The sequence below is a fragment of the Lonchura striata genome, chromosome 1, assembly GCF_046129695.1.
Source record: "Lonchura striata isolate bLonStr1 chromosome 1, bLonStr1.mat, whole genome shotgun sequence".
Taxonomy (NCBI): Eukaryota; Metazoa; Chordata; class Aves; order Passeriformes; family Estrildidae; genus Lonchura; species Lonchura striata.
The window spans coordinates 40,986,650-40,999,083 of NC_134603.1; the positions used below are offsets into that span (position 1 = coordinate 40,986,650).

Consider the following 12,434-nt stretch of genomic DNA (forward strand, 5'->3'; position numbering starts at 1 on the left):
CAAAAGCCGATATTCCTCCATATGGTGGTCCTCCTCTATTCTCTGTATATATATTTCATATATTTCTCACACTGTCTTTTACTTTATGGAGAAGGTTTAATATTCCTCTATTTTTTAGAGAGGTTCATAATTGGGATATCTATCCCTTTATCCATTTACTCCACCACAAAAATTGCCACTCTTTTCATATGGTCTGCCACTTAAGTGCAAAGAGCTACCCAGTCATGAGAGAGACCACATTATGTGAAAATGGATTCTTTTTTCACTGAACAGTTTATTGATCTTCAAGAACAACCAATTTGTGTTAGCTGTCATCTCTTCCCATTAAAATTATTAGTTTTCACCCTACCTTGGTAACCTCTTTTTGGATTGTCAAAATTTTTCTGCCTCCACTTGTGACCGTCTCAAATCTAATTTAGGTGTGGAGAAAGCCTGGATTCCCCTAATCTGCTCTGCTTTAACATACAAAGAGTATAGAAGATGCTTAGTTTCCATTACAAAAAGGAATTATCTCCCGTGGAGAACAGAGAGGTTCGAGTGAAAGCTGTCCCTGCTAGGATAAATTCAATAGGAGGTTGTTGATACAGTGATTCAGTGCTTTATGCAAGTTCCATTGCTATAAAAAGACTAGAAGGTGTCAAATGGGGTTGCTTACTGCCTAATTCATCAGCAGAGTTTCTTCTCCTACCAAATTAGTCAATGCTAATCCTAATGGCACAATCATTATAGGGAGAATTGCCTCATGCAGCACTTGACACCTTTTTTTTTTTTTTGTCAAAACAGTTTAATATTAGCTAAGCAGAAATAGAGAGCATAGCAAAATAATCACAAAAATATTCAAAAGGGCTGCCAGTGTCTACAGTCAACATGAAGTTAGACATCTCGTGATATCCAGTTCAAAACAAGCTTTAAGAGTCAAAGTTCTGGTTAAAATGAAATCTTACCATGTGTAACTGCTTTAAGCAGCAAGCATTTTTTGACTATTGTTCACAAAGCAAGCCCCAGACTCTGTGCAAAGTAATTAGCTCTCGAAAGAAACCCTGCATCAAGAGAGTTAATATTGTTTTTCCTGGAGGGTTTGTACAATGGTAATGAGACCAGTCATTCATTTGTCTGAGAATAAATAAAAAAGACTCATTTAATGATAATGTCTGGACTGCAGTAGTCAAAAGAACTCCTAGGACTAGAAACTTACTTTGCTAAGTACTCTTTAACATAGAAAAAAAATCTATTTTATCCCTCATCAGGATTTTTTAGGGTTCAGAGAACCTAAAATAAAATTTTAGTCTTCATTTTTGGCAAGAACAAACCTCATCCTGCTTTGCCTTCCATTGTGCAAATTAATATAACCTGTTTGTATTGTTATCAGAGACAAAATGCACTGCATCAAGTTTCAGTTATATGATAGTCATTCATCCTTTAGATTGCATTCAGAATATGAATGGTTGCTTGTATCAAAACCTGTAGGCAATTTTTTTTAAAAAAAATTATTTAATAAGATCATGAAACTTTGCAAATTTAATTTGCCTTACCAGATAAAATAAAAGCACTCACATTACTACATATTTTTATGGTGTAGATTTGGATGGGACTATATTGTCCTTATTTGGATTCTTCCCTGGAGCCTAAAATATCATGGGAATAAATCTTTAATCATATGATTTAAAGTCAGATTAGGAGTCTGGATAGCTACTCAGTGGACAAGCATTCATTCTTAGATTAATTTCCTTCCTTTGCTACCCACAGTGAACACAGATCCCACCTTGTCTTTTAGAATTCTCTAGTTAAAGTTAACTTCTGTTGCCTTGTTTCACCTACTTTGAATCTTTTGTGTGACTTTATTATGTGCCTGTTGCATTGATTTCTAGTCTAAATCTCAGAATATGACTTTTTTTCCTACACTATTTCAGACAACCTGTAGATTTTTCCATTAAAGTATTACTCTTCTCATTAGTTTTTCAGACCCTTGAAACTGACAGTGCCTTTTGTTCTCAAAATGATAACTCTATTAAGCAATAAATATAAAATTTATATAAATTTAAAATAAAAACTACAAAGCCAAACCAAACAATACCCCAAGCCTTCAATAATAAATTAAGTTAATTATACTTTAGTAGCACAAAAGATGAAGAATGTAGAGAGAAACAGTTTACAGCTGAGATAAAGATATTTCCAGCCACTCAAGTTCTCAGAAACTGATTCATGTTTCTTGCATACTGCTGTGTTCATTATACTCGGTGATTTATCAGTGATTTTTGAATCTCACTGTCCTTGTTGCCAAGAGCCTAAGAGCCTTCTCCACCTTTTGGCAACTTCAGTTATTTTATGTACAGCCAGTCTCCCCTATCTCAGTAAATTACTTTCCTGTCTGTTCCTCCCACATCTAATGGGTAATAAGTCTAATCTTTCAGATTCACCACTGTTGTGGTTTAACACGGAAAAATAATTTTTTTAGAAGAAAGAGGTTAATTTAAATATTAATTAATTGAAGATAGATATGCTTTTGAGAACACAGAGGGGTTAAAAACAGAATTTTTAAGAAAATTTGTTTTTTTTTTAGTTTTGGTTAGTGCATAGTGTAGTCTCTTTCTTGCTTGGCTGTGGCTGGGTCGGGAAGGGGAAGGCCCTGTGACCTGACTGAGGTAGGCTAGAAGGTAGAAGAACTAAACTAAACTAGCTCCCTGTAGATAGGAGGGTAAATAAATTTAATTTGTTTTTGCTTTCTCTCAGAGTTTCTCTCTCTCTCTCAAAAGAAACAGCGGCAGTTTTGTTAGCAGTATTCTGTGGGGAAGGAAAAGAGTGGAGGGGCTGTAAGGTGCCTAGTTACTTGTGGGAGTTAAAAAATGTGAGTAGCAAGCTATCTTTAAGAGTCGGGACTTTTAACCCTTTCTGAGAAATAAAAGTTTTGTAAAATATAAATCATCTTTAATAAAAAAAAAAAAAGAGAAACAGCTTGAAACTTAAGATTGTGAAAAAAAAGAAAGTTAGGGTGAGATGATGGAGTAACTTTTAGCTAGATTTTTTCTTAGTAGCTACAGACTAAACTAATTTTTTTTCCTAAGAGAAGCTACATTTTAAGAAGATGCTAGTGAGCTGAAGAGACCATGCTTCAGCGGGGAAAAAATAAAAGTAGAATGAACAGAAAAAAGTTAGAGAAATTTGTAGTAGTACTCTCTGTCTTTAGAGAAGAAGAAAAGAAGAAAATCTTTATTCTAAGACTTTCAGCCTCAGGAAAAAATAGGGGGGACTGTAGTCCCAAAAATAAAAAACTGAACTGTATTTTTTTCTCCTCTTGGTAGGGCATCATTAAAAAAAAATCCTAAAAGCAGTCTGTCCATCTATGCATTAGGAGTGAGAGCACCGTGCATAAAAAAGAGAAGATCACTAAAGCAAACTTTTTTTCTAGGTGGTGCTATGAGTAATATAGAAACACAGGATATAACAGCTGTGTTTCTTAGGGGGGGTCTGTGGCACAAGAGAAACTCCTCTCTCCTTCAATAAACTAAATATCGATTATCTAAAAAGTAAGAACCTGGTTAAAGTCCAAGTTGTGTCTCACTGTAGTTTGAGTTAGGTAGTAAGAAAAATAATGCTTTAAAAGGTTTTCATTTCAAATTTTGTGTAGGTTGTTTTCCTTTCTTTTTTTCTTTTATAGTAATATAGTAGTAATAACTTAATAACATTTTTCCCTTGTTATAAAGCTTAAGCCTGCTTTTACTCTGTTCTCAATCACATTTCACAACATTCAATTAAAAAATTACATTTTAATAGGAGCGCTAGCATTGTACCCATGTCAAACCATAACAACCACCAAGCAAACAGAAAGAAGAAATTTCACCCTTAATTTATTTAGTGCAGGGATTAAAATAATTTTAAGAACTTCTTACACTGGAGACATACACACATAATCAATTCTTTCTTTCTTTCTTTCTTTCTTTCTTTCTTTCTTTCTTTCTTTCTTTTCTTTCTTTTCTTTTTCTTTTTCTTTTTCTTTTCTTTTTCTTCTTTTTTTTTCTTTTTCTTTTTCTTTTTCTTTTTCTTTTTCTTTTTCTTTTTCTTTTTCTTTTTCTTTTTCTTTTTCTTTTTCTTTTTTCTTATTTACTTTTTCTTATTTACTTTTTCTTTTTTTTCTTCCCTCCCTCTCTTCCAGAAATGACAACAACCAACACTAGATATTTAGTTTCCCCATGTCAGCATGTTCTGATAAGTTCTTTACTTCCTTTCCCCTTCTTACAGTTGTCTAGCCTGCCTCCAAAAATAGCAGGCAGGTCTAGATGAAACCTCTGTACCTGTTGCTCTACTCAGCCAAAGTGAGATGACTAATTATGTACTTAACCACATGACAATTTCTCGGTGATGAGAGTAACAAAGGGCAATATGAATAAGTAGGGCATTGATTCCTCTCTCATGCCCTTTAATTAACGATTCTTTCCCCTCTTGCCTGCCTGGTTTGTCCTACAGAAATCTTTGAAAGGCAATAATGATAGAACATTGTAAATTATGTGTTACAATAAACACTTATTTTTTAATGACCTAATTAAATTCAACACAGTAACTAATTGTGAGCTTTCTATAAAGACCAAATATTCCACAACAGATACTAAAGTTTGGGAAAAAGGTATTGATCAGTGCTTCTGACAAACATGTCCTCTTACATTTTAGGGGACTTTTTCAGATGTTGGGTTACAGACTTTAGGACATTAGCTTTATTGCAACACTCTCAGAATAAGCATAGCAATCTGTGCAAGAGAGGAAGGTTACAAATGAAAAAGTGTAAATAAAGTGTACATATTACATAGATATTTTCATTTCTGTGCTTAAATTTCAGATTGAGGGTGTGAACTCAATGGAGGAAGTGACATTTATTTAAACAGGTGTATTATATTAACTCATATTTTCAAAAGCCAAGAGAAATTCTCTCTTGTATCAAACTGGTTTTTATTAGTGCTAATTCTTTATCCCTTTGTTTTACTTTTGCTTTTTCCTTTTCTTGTTATTTCTTAATGTCTAGGAGTCTTTTTTACTGCCAAGCTTAAAATCACCTTCCTGGATGTCCTTATGCTTCATTCTTGCATTCTATACCTCATACATTACATATGTTTTAAAACTAAGAAAATTTTTTAAAAATTAATATGCCAAAATCAAATATGTTAATTAAGAAAAGTAGGACGTTTTTCTGTAACATAGAAGTATTTAAATCAGTGTTTCACAAGAAAAACATTGCATTTATATTATCTGCTGCTTCAAGTGTCCTTGCTTAAGAAAATAGGTTATTAATAAAGCAACGTAAGACTAGAAAGAGCCCCTACCTCATTTGACACTTACAGTAAAAATTGTAGCTACTGTTTCTGATTTTATATATCCAAAAAAAGTATAATTTAATGACAGAAAATATTTAAAAAAAAATAGCTAACCTTTCGGAAATCTTGACAAATATTAACTTAAAAATGTCTAGCAGCACTTCCTGTTCTCTGTAGTGCCAGAAAGTAATTTGACAGACTAAGGAAGGATTATCTATTTAATGCACTAGATAAATTTGGATCCAGAAACAGATTTTGTAAATGGATTAAATGCTTACTTCTAGAAGCATGGCTTACTGGGCTAAATATCAGGACTGAAATCCCCACAATCCTTAAACAACAGCTCTGCATCTTTCTCACCCTTGTTCTTCTTCCTTCAAAAGGATGGATAGTTCAAAGTTTTTCAGGCTAGATTTTGGTAATTGCTCTCCAGCTGAGACCTTTGTTTGCATGGAATTCAAGGTTTCTGATGAGATGTGCTCTCTATGATTCCCTTCCCTTCCCTTCCCTTCCCTTCCCTTCCCTTCCCTTCCCTTCCCTTCCCTTCCCTTCCCTTCCCTTCCCTTCCCTTCCCTTCCCTTCCCTTCCCTTCCCTTCCCTTCCCTTCCCTTCCCTTCCCTTCCCTTCCCTTCCCTTCCCTTCCCTTCCCTTCCCTTCCCTTCCCTTCCCTTCCCTTCCCTTCCCTTCCCTTGTCTTTTGTCCTTCATTTAAATGACATCTTCAGGAGGTTAATACAAGTTAAATAGCGCTATCAATGCTAGTTAGCCTAGCACTATGGAATCACCAGGGAATATTGAAGTTCCTGCTGTTTGGTTTTTACAATTGAGAAATTCTAAACTGAAAGGATTTGGGGTAGATATAGATCTTTGCACAACAAAATTCTTGTTTGGAACTTTGGATTTGTTAATCCATTTAAATATTAATAAATACTGGGAAGACATATTTATTTAAAAAGTAAGGAAGGCAGCCCTTCTAGAAAGGCAGAACTTTTAAGTTAAAGATAAAAAAAGTCTTTATCTGCTGCCCAGGAGATTAAAATAACATTGTAACTATTCAGTATCTCAGAAAAAAAAAAAAAAAAAGGAAACCAAAGGAATGGTTTGCGTATTCAATCTTCCTATCTTATTTAAAAATTAAATCATATTGAAGTAGGACTGAAAATCAGAAAAGAAGGGAAATTGCAAAGGAAAAGTGATGAGCATTAACTGTTTTTTAAGATTGTTCAGCTTGGCTGTGCAAAAGTGCCAATTTGAAAATTTGTCTGTACAGAATTCTAAAATACAGCCCTTGCAAAGTGAGGACTTTTTGGCTTTATGTTTTTCTTCAAATCTTTAATTGATGACTCTACACATGAGAGGATAGAAGGGTATCATTTACAAAATCTGATGTGGCAGAAAAATTCCTGTAAGCACTTTTAGATGGTTTTGGCTACTATTGCAGACTGGGAGAAGGACCAGTCAAGCAATTAAAATAATGCCATAATCTAACCAGTTTATTTTTACCATCAGGCTCAGATTATTTTGTATCTCATAACTTCTGGTAAAAACTGTTGTCAATTATTTTACAAACAGCCTTAAATCAAAAGCATATAAGGTGTTAGCAGCAGAAAGAAAGGATAGAACATAATAGACACTACTAACAGCAGGGACACTGTGGGTAATGTTAACAAAATTGTGTATTAGTACTGCACACTACTCAAAAAGAATACAAGGTTCCTGAATATGTCAGTGAAACTTGGGAATCATGAGCCGAAATTTCTTAAAAGTGGTAAAACCAAATGCTGCAAATATTTGAAAGACTAAATCAGGATTTTGAGAGCAACAAATTATGGCTGGATGCAAGCATGAGAGCAACATAAAAAAATAAACAAAAGAAGTCAATTAAATTAAGATTGGATGATAAATAGCATAGAATCAATCATCTTTGTGAGTCTGCAAAGCAATGTTTACTTAGAAGTAATCTTTTTTGATGTCAAATTAATTTTTCTCCTGACAAATGTTTCATTCACTTACACATCAGTGAATTAGAGATGACAAGAAACACACTAGCAAGGAGTTATGTTTTTAAATTTCATCTAAACTTAAAATTGATTAAGGGCACATTACTGTAATTCTCTGTCTCAACACAATTGATGGATAAGATTTATCACCATAATTTTATGGGCTGTCCATATCATCCCAAGACTCCCATTCTGTATTTTGTGAGTCTGTATATTGTGCAAGACTTATTATTCTTGTTTAAGCAGTTCTAAAGGATCAACTGGGAGTGTTGATAAAAGAATTAAAACAGTAGCTGGTAGCTTCAAAGTACATGCATTCCCTTCAAAAACATTTTCAATGGTATAAGATGTTTGAAAATTGTTTTAATCAAAAATAGAAGGGTGCTGGCTTTATTAGTAACAAATATATTTCTCTGCTCTGGATTCTGCAGTTGTTTCTAAGGACTCTGTGGTCAGCAGATAAAGAATCTTGAATGAGTGTCAACTATCTTCTGAAAATCAACACAAACATTGGTTTAAATTGCACTTGCTTGAATGAGACGGACAGAGACAGATTAACTTCCCTCTTTAAAGTACTAAGAATAGTCTTTTATATTGATTAGCATATATTGTATATACTAGATTTTTATGGGTTTTGAAGGCAAAAAAATATCTGTGACCTGAAAATTACAACACCTCCTCTCTTCTCCCTCCCCCCATCAAAAAAAACCCCAAAATAAGAACTGAAAACAAAAAGCAGAAGGATATTTAGGCTAGTTGGCTCATTCTGTATTCTCAAAATAGAGTGAGACTTAGTAGTGGCAATATTTTCCTAGGCATTATAGGGTAAAAAAAACAGACTATGAAAAGCGACTGAGGTCTGCTCATGATAATAACATTTTAAACATGATCATGTTCAAGATATAGGCTGTTTGAATTGTGGTCTTACAGATTAATTCAGATGGGCAGAAATCTCTGGAGCAATCCCCTTGTCAAACCAAGGTCAACTTCAAAGTCAGACATAACTTCAAATTTAGATCAGATTCCTCTATGTCTTTTTGAATCCTGTTTAGAGTAGCTCTAAAGATGGCTGTTCCACAGTCACTTTGAGTACCTGCATAGCTAGAGAAAAAAATTGTAATTTATAGAAAAAGCTTGTAATACTTAAAGAAAACTCTCCTTATTTCCTCCTCCTTTATTACTGATAATGCCATTTTTTTGATACCTTAGGAAAGGAATTGCATTTATTTTGTCTATATAGTTCCAGATGCTTACATACTTAGAGATCATAGAAATGTCCAGTGTATTCATTCCATGGAGCTCAATGGCCATAATTCTGAATTGCTGTTTTCAGAATAGTTTTCCTCATGCTTTCTGCACTCTTTACTGTATAGGACAAAAATGACAAAGAGGAAGACAGCATAATCAAACCATACAAAACCTCATATGATAAGAAACTATGATTATATATTATATTGTCAAGTTCTTATCGATCCACTTAAAGGCACATTGCCCTTTAATATTAATGTGCTTAGCTACAAATGTCATTGGAAAAGACTATAATACTGAATGTGCAATGACACAGAATGTGCGTGTCTACTATGAACAAAACCAGAGGCAGTAGTGAAGAAATGTAACCTTAATTATGTCATCTGCTTGTCAGCAAGCTCTCAGCTTCTGCTATTATGAAAAATAGAGATTAAGGGTATTACCAGGCCAAAAGGATACTATTCTTCTTGGAAAAATATCACTGTGAAATACAAAAAAAAATAATTTTTGTTGCAGACAGGAAAGGCAGGTAAATTATACAAGTTTACTTCAAAAATATTAATATCAGGATGCTCTTGATATATAATGAGAAGTAATAGCATGATAGCTTAAAACAGTGAAGAGTTTATTGATTATTTTGTCTGCCTGTAATTTATTTTCTTATAAAATATAAAATACAGCTTAGAAGGAATAACTTTTATTCTGAGGAGATGCTGAACAGAAACACAACTATCTGTGCACAAACCACATTTTTCAAGAGTTAGGGGCTCTGAAGAAGTGGAGATTTTCAGACTGTGCTGGGTTCAGGTGCCCAGGGCGCTGCAGGGGTGGCCTCCATAGGAAAAAGCCACAATTTCCCCTATCCAGCTGGTTCCAACAGACACATCAAGGGCATAGTTGAGCTCAGCATAGCATCACCTCTGGGAAAAAATATTCAAAATTCAGCAGAAAATGCTGGAGGGAGTGTGTGGGGTGTGCTGGAACAACACTCTCCTCTTCCCCTTGGGCTGCACTATGACCTGAGAAATGCTCATTTGGCCTTGGCTTTGATGAACAGCACCTGGGCTAAGCTACTCTTGAGCTTTTCAGAGACACTGTCTGTTCTCAGGAACTTGTGCTACCCAACAAGCCCTCTTTAAACTTTTGTTCCATTCCAGGACTAATTTTGGCAAGGGGGTCCAATCTGAGCCGTGTGACTCAAAGGAGATTCTCCCTTTTTCCCTTTTATCCTTACCCTTTCCTACCCTTACCCTTTCTCCATCTTAAGCTTCTGCATAGGTCCCTTTACATTAATTTTAATTTTAGATTGATTGATTTTAACTTTTAGCCTGATTTTCTCTCTAGGCCTTAAACATGCAGTAAGTAATAGAGTGAACCTTGCCAATGAACTTTGCCTTGCTTTCACTTTAATATTAAACCTATTTTGCCAAGATTTACCAGTGAGTCTTTGAGTGATGTGAAACACTCATTCACTACAGGGGGAGAAACAAAGCTACAAGAGATGGAAAAAAAAAAATAGTGAGAGAAGACAGAGAAGAAGGAGAGTCATCCATTGGAGCAGGTAAAACATGTCAGGATAAAGGGGCAGAAGAGAGAAACTGCTGTGTATAACCCACCTGTTTCCAGGCTACTCAGCTGGCGGAGAGGTAGAGGAGTCTGGAGGGATGCTGATCTTGGGAGAGTGGGGAGAGCACATATTGCTTTAATGTTCTTTTCCTTTGTCTTTATCTGAAACAATTTTAATTGGCAATAAATTAATTTTCCCCAAATCTATGTTCTGTCTATGTTTTGTCCATGACAGCATTTAGTGAGCAATCTCTTTCCTGTTCTCTTCCCTTGCCCCACTGAGGAGTGGTTGTGATCAAGCAGCTGGTTGGGAGTTTGGCCCTTAGCCAAGGCCAGCCAGGCAAGATGGGGAATTTAGGTTTCCCTTACCCAAAGTCTTCTCAGATTTACATCAAAAAAGCAATTTTTTTAAGACTACACATGGAATTCTGAACCAGTTAATTGCTGCTCCTAAGTGAAAATCAAAACCCAAAAGAAATGAGAGGTCATTAAGTTGTAGTGGTATACAACAGATGCATGACCTTGAGCTCAGACTAAGAAACTGTCTGGATTGCCACTGTTGATTTGTTTTGGTTTTGGTTTTTTAAATTGCCTGTTACTTTATTTTTCTTATTTTGTCCTCTTCGTATCAATATATAAATATAGTATTATATGTATATATATATATTTATACAATGTATAAATGTATTAATATAGTCTGAGATGTCAGTAGGAAGTTAAGGATATAGCCAATGACTAGCAAGTTATTTTGTATTATTGAAAGACTTAGAAAATACTCAGTTAACACTACAAAGGAGTCATTCTCAGTGATCCTTGGGAACTCCTTCCAACGTAGCATATAATTATTATGAAAAGAAAAAAAGAAAAAAAAAAGGAAAAGGAAAAGGAAAAGGAAAAGGAAAAGGAAAAGGAAAAGGAAAAGGAAAAGGAAAAGGAAAAGGAAAAGGAAAAGGAAAAGGAAAAAGGAAAAGGAAAAGGAAAAGGAAAAGGAAAGAAAAGAAAAGAAAAGAAAAGAAAAGAAAAGAAAAGAAAAGAAAAGAAAAGAAAAGAAAAGAAAAGAAAAGAAAAGAAAAGAAAAGAAAAGAAAAGAAAAGAAAAGAAAAGAAAAGAAAAGGAGAAAAAGGCTTGAACATTTAGATGAAGGCAATGGTCGGTGAAATGATAAACAGGTACAATCAGGTGAAATGTTGGGATACTGAAACTCACTTTATCTGAAAGCTGGCATGTATGTCTTGTTGCAAGGTATCAAATAGACTTGGCTGCAAGGCAGTTTCCATTCAAAGCTTGTTGAATAATGCAATCAGCTCAAGTTCACTTGTATATAAATGTGGTATTCACTATCTGCATATACTTCAAATGACAACATTGATCATGTGGTTCATTTTTTGAAAATTATGTTCAATGTATCTTATACAGAGAAGCTAGCAGCAGAAACATTTACCCACTTATTTTTCAGCCAGTCTTCTGAAATGTTATATTGTATGATTGATAGACCTTACATGGATTACATGGAGACATCAAGTTTAAAGTAGCAAATATCATTTTCTCAAAGCAGTATCATAATTCATAGTCCATTATATGATACAGTACAGAATGGAGCGGAACCTAGTGAAGGAAAGCTATACAATGTAATTATCATTATTCCAAATGTTTCTGTCATTTTTAATAAAGAAAACCACAGAGACTTACAAAAATCATTTCATGATTTAATGATACCAGAAAATCACAAATTGAGCTCATATAAATTGCTGTACTGCTTTCATTTAGCTTTGAAACTCTGAATCTCTGATAAACAAATTTTCAAATAAAACAGTCAAAATGAAAATTATATTCATAAATATGTACAAGAACATAGTTATATTTGCTATACTGCTAATGTCAGTTATGCAAAAATTAGAATTACTATCACAGACAAATGATAATTATTGTAACAGACAAATGAGGTTGTTAGGAAGACCTATTAAATATAAGAGAATTGTTAAAGATCCACTTTTTGAAGATTCTGTAGAAGTTTGAAGTATTCTCAAGGATAATTTCTTGCTTTCCCTAAAAGGAGGTTTTCTCCTCTGTTTTTGTAGTCACTAAACCTAATTCGATTTCTATTCTAAGAGTGGAAACTAGTTACACCCTAGAGCCAGTGCTATACTTAAGGCACACAATCAGTGACATCATCAGAGGAGAAGGTGCTCAGTTTTCCCACTGAGTTCAGAGAGTCTGAAAATCTGTTTCTGAAAAGGCGTTTTCTCTGTCATAGTAGATAAAGTGGGCACTGAGCTTCAGAACAGCTTTGAACATTTTGGGCTGAAGAGTAAGTCTTTTCC

At 34.3% G+C, this 12,434-nt stretch overlaps 1 long non-coding RNA gene across 1 annotated transcript in view; it reads left to right on the forward strand.

Moving 5' to 3' along the window:
• Positions 1–10,055, forward strand: part of LOC110484797 (uncharacterized) — a 28,802-nt gene extending 18,747 nt beyond the window's left edge. The window contains exon 4 of the long non-coding RNA XR_004147831.2: positions 10,026–10,055. This is a non-coding gene — a long non-coding RNA (uncharacterized LOC110484797). The remainder of the gene's footprint in view (positions 1–10,025) is intronic.
• The last annotated feature ends 2,379 nt before the right edge of the window (positions 10,056–12,434 follow it).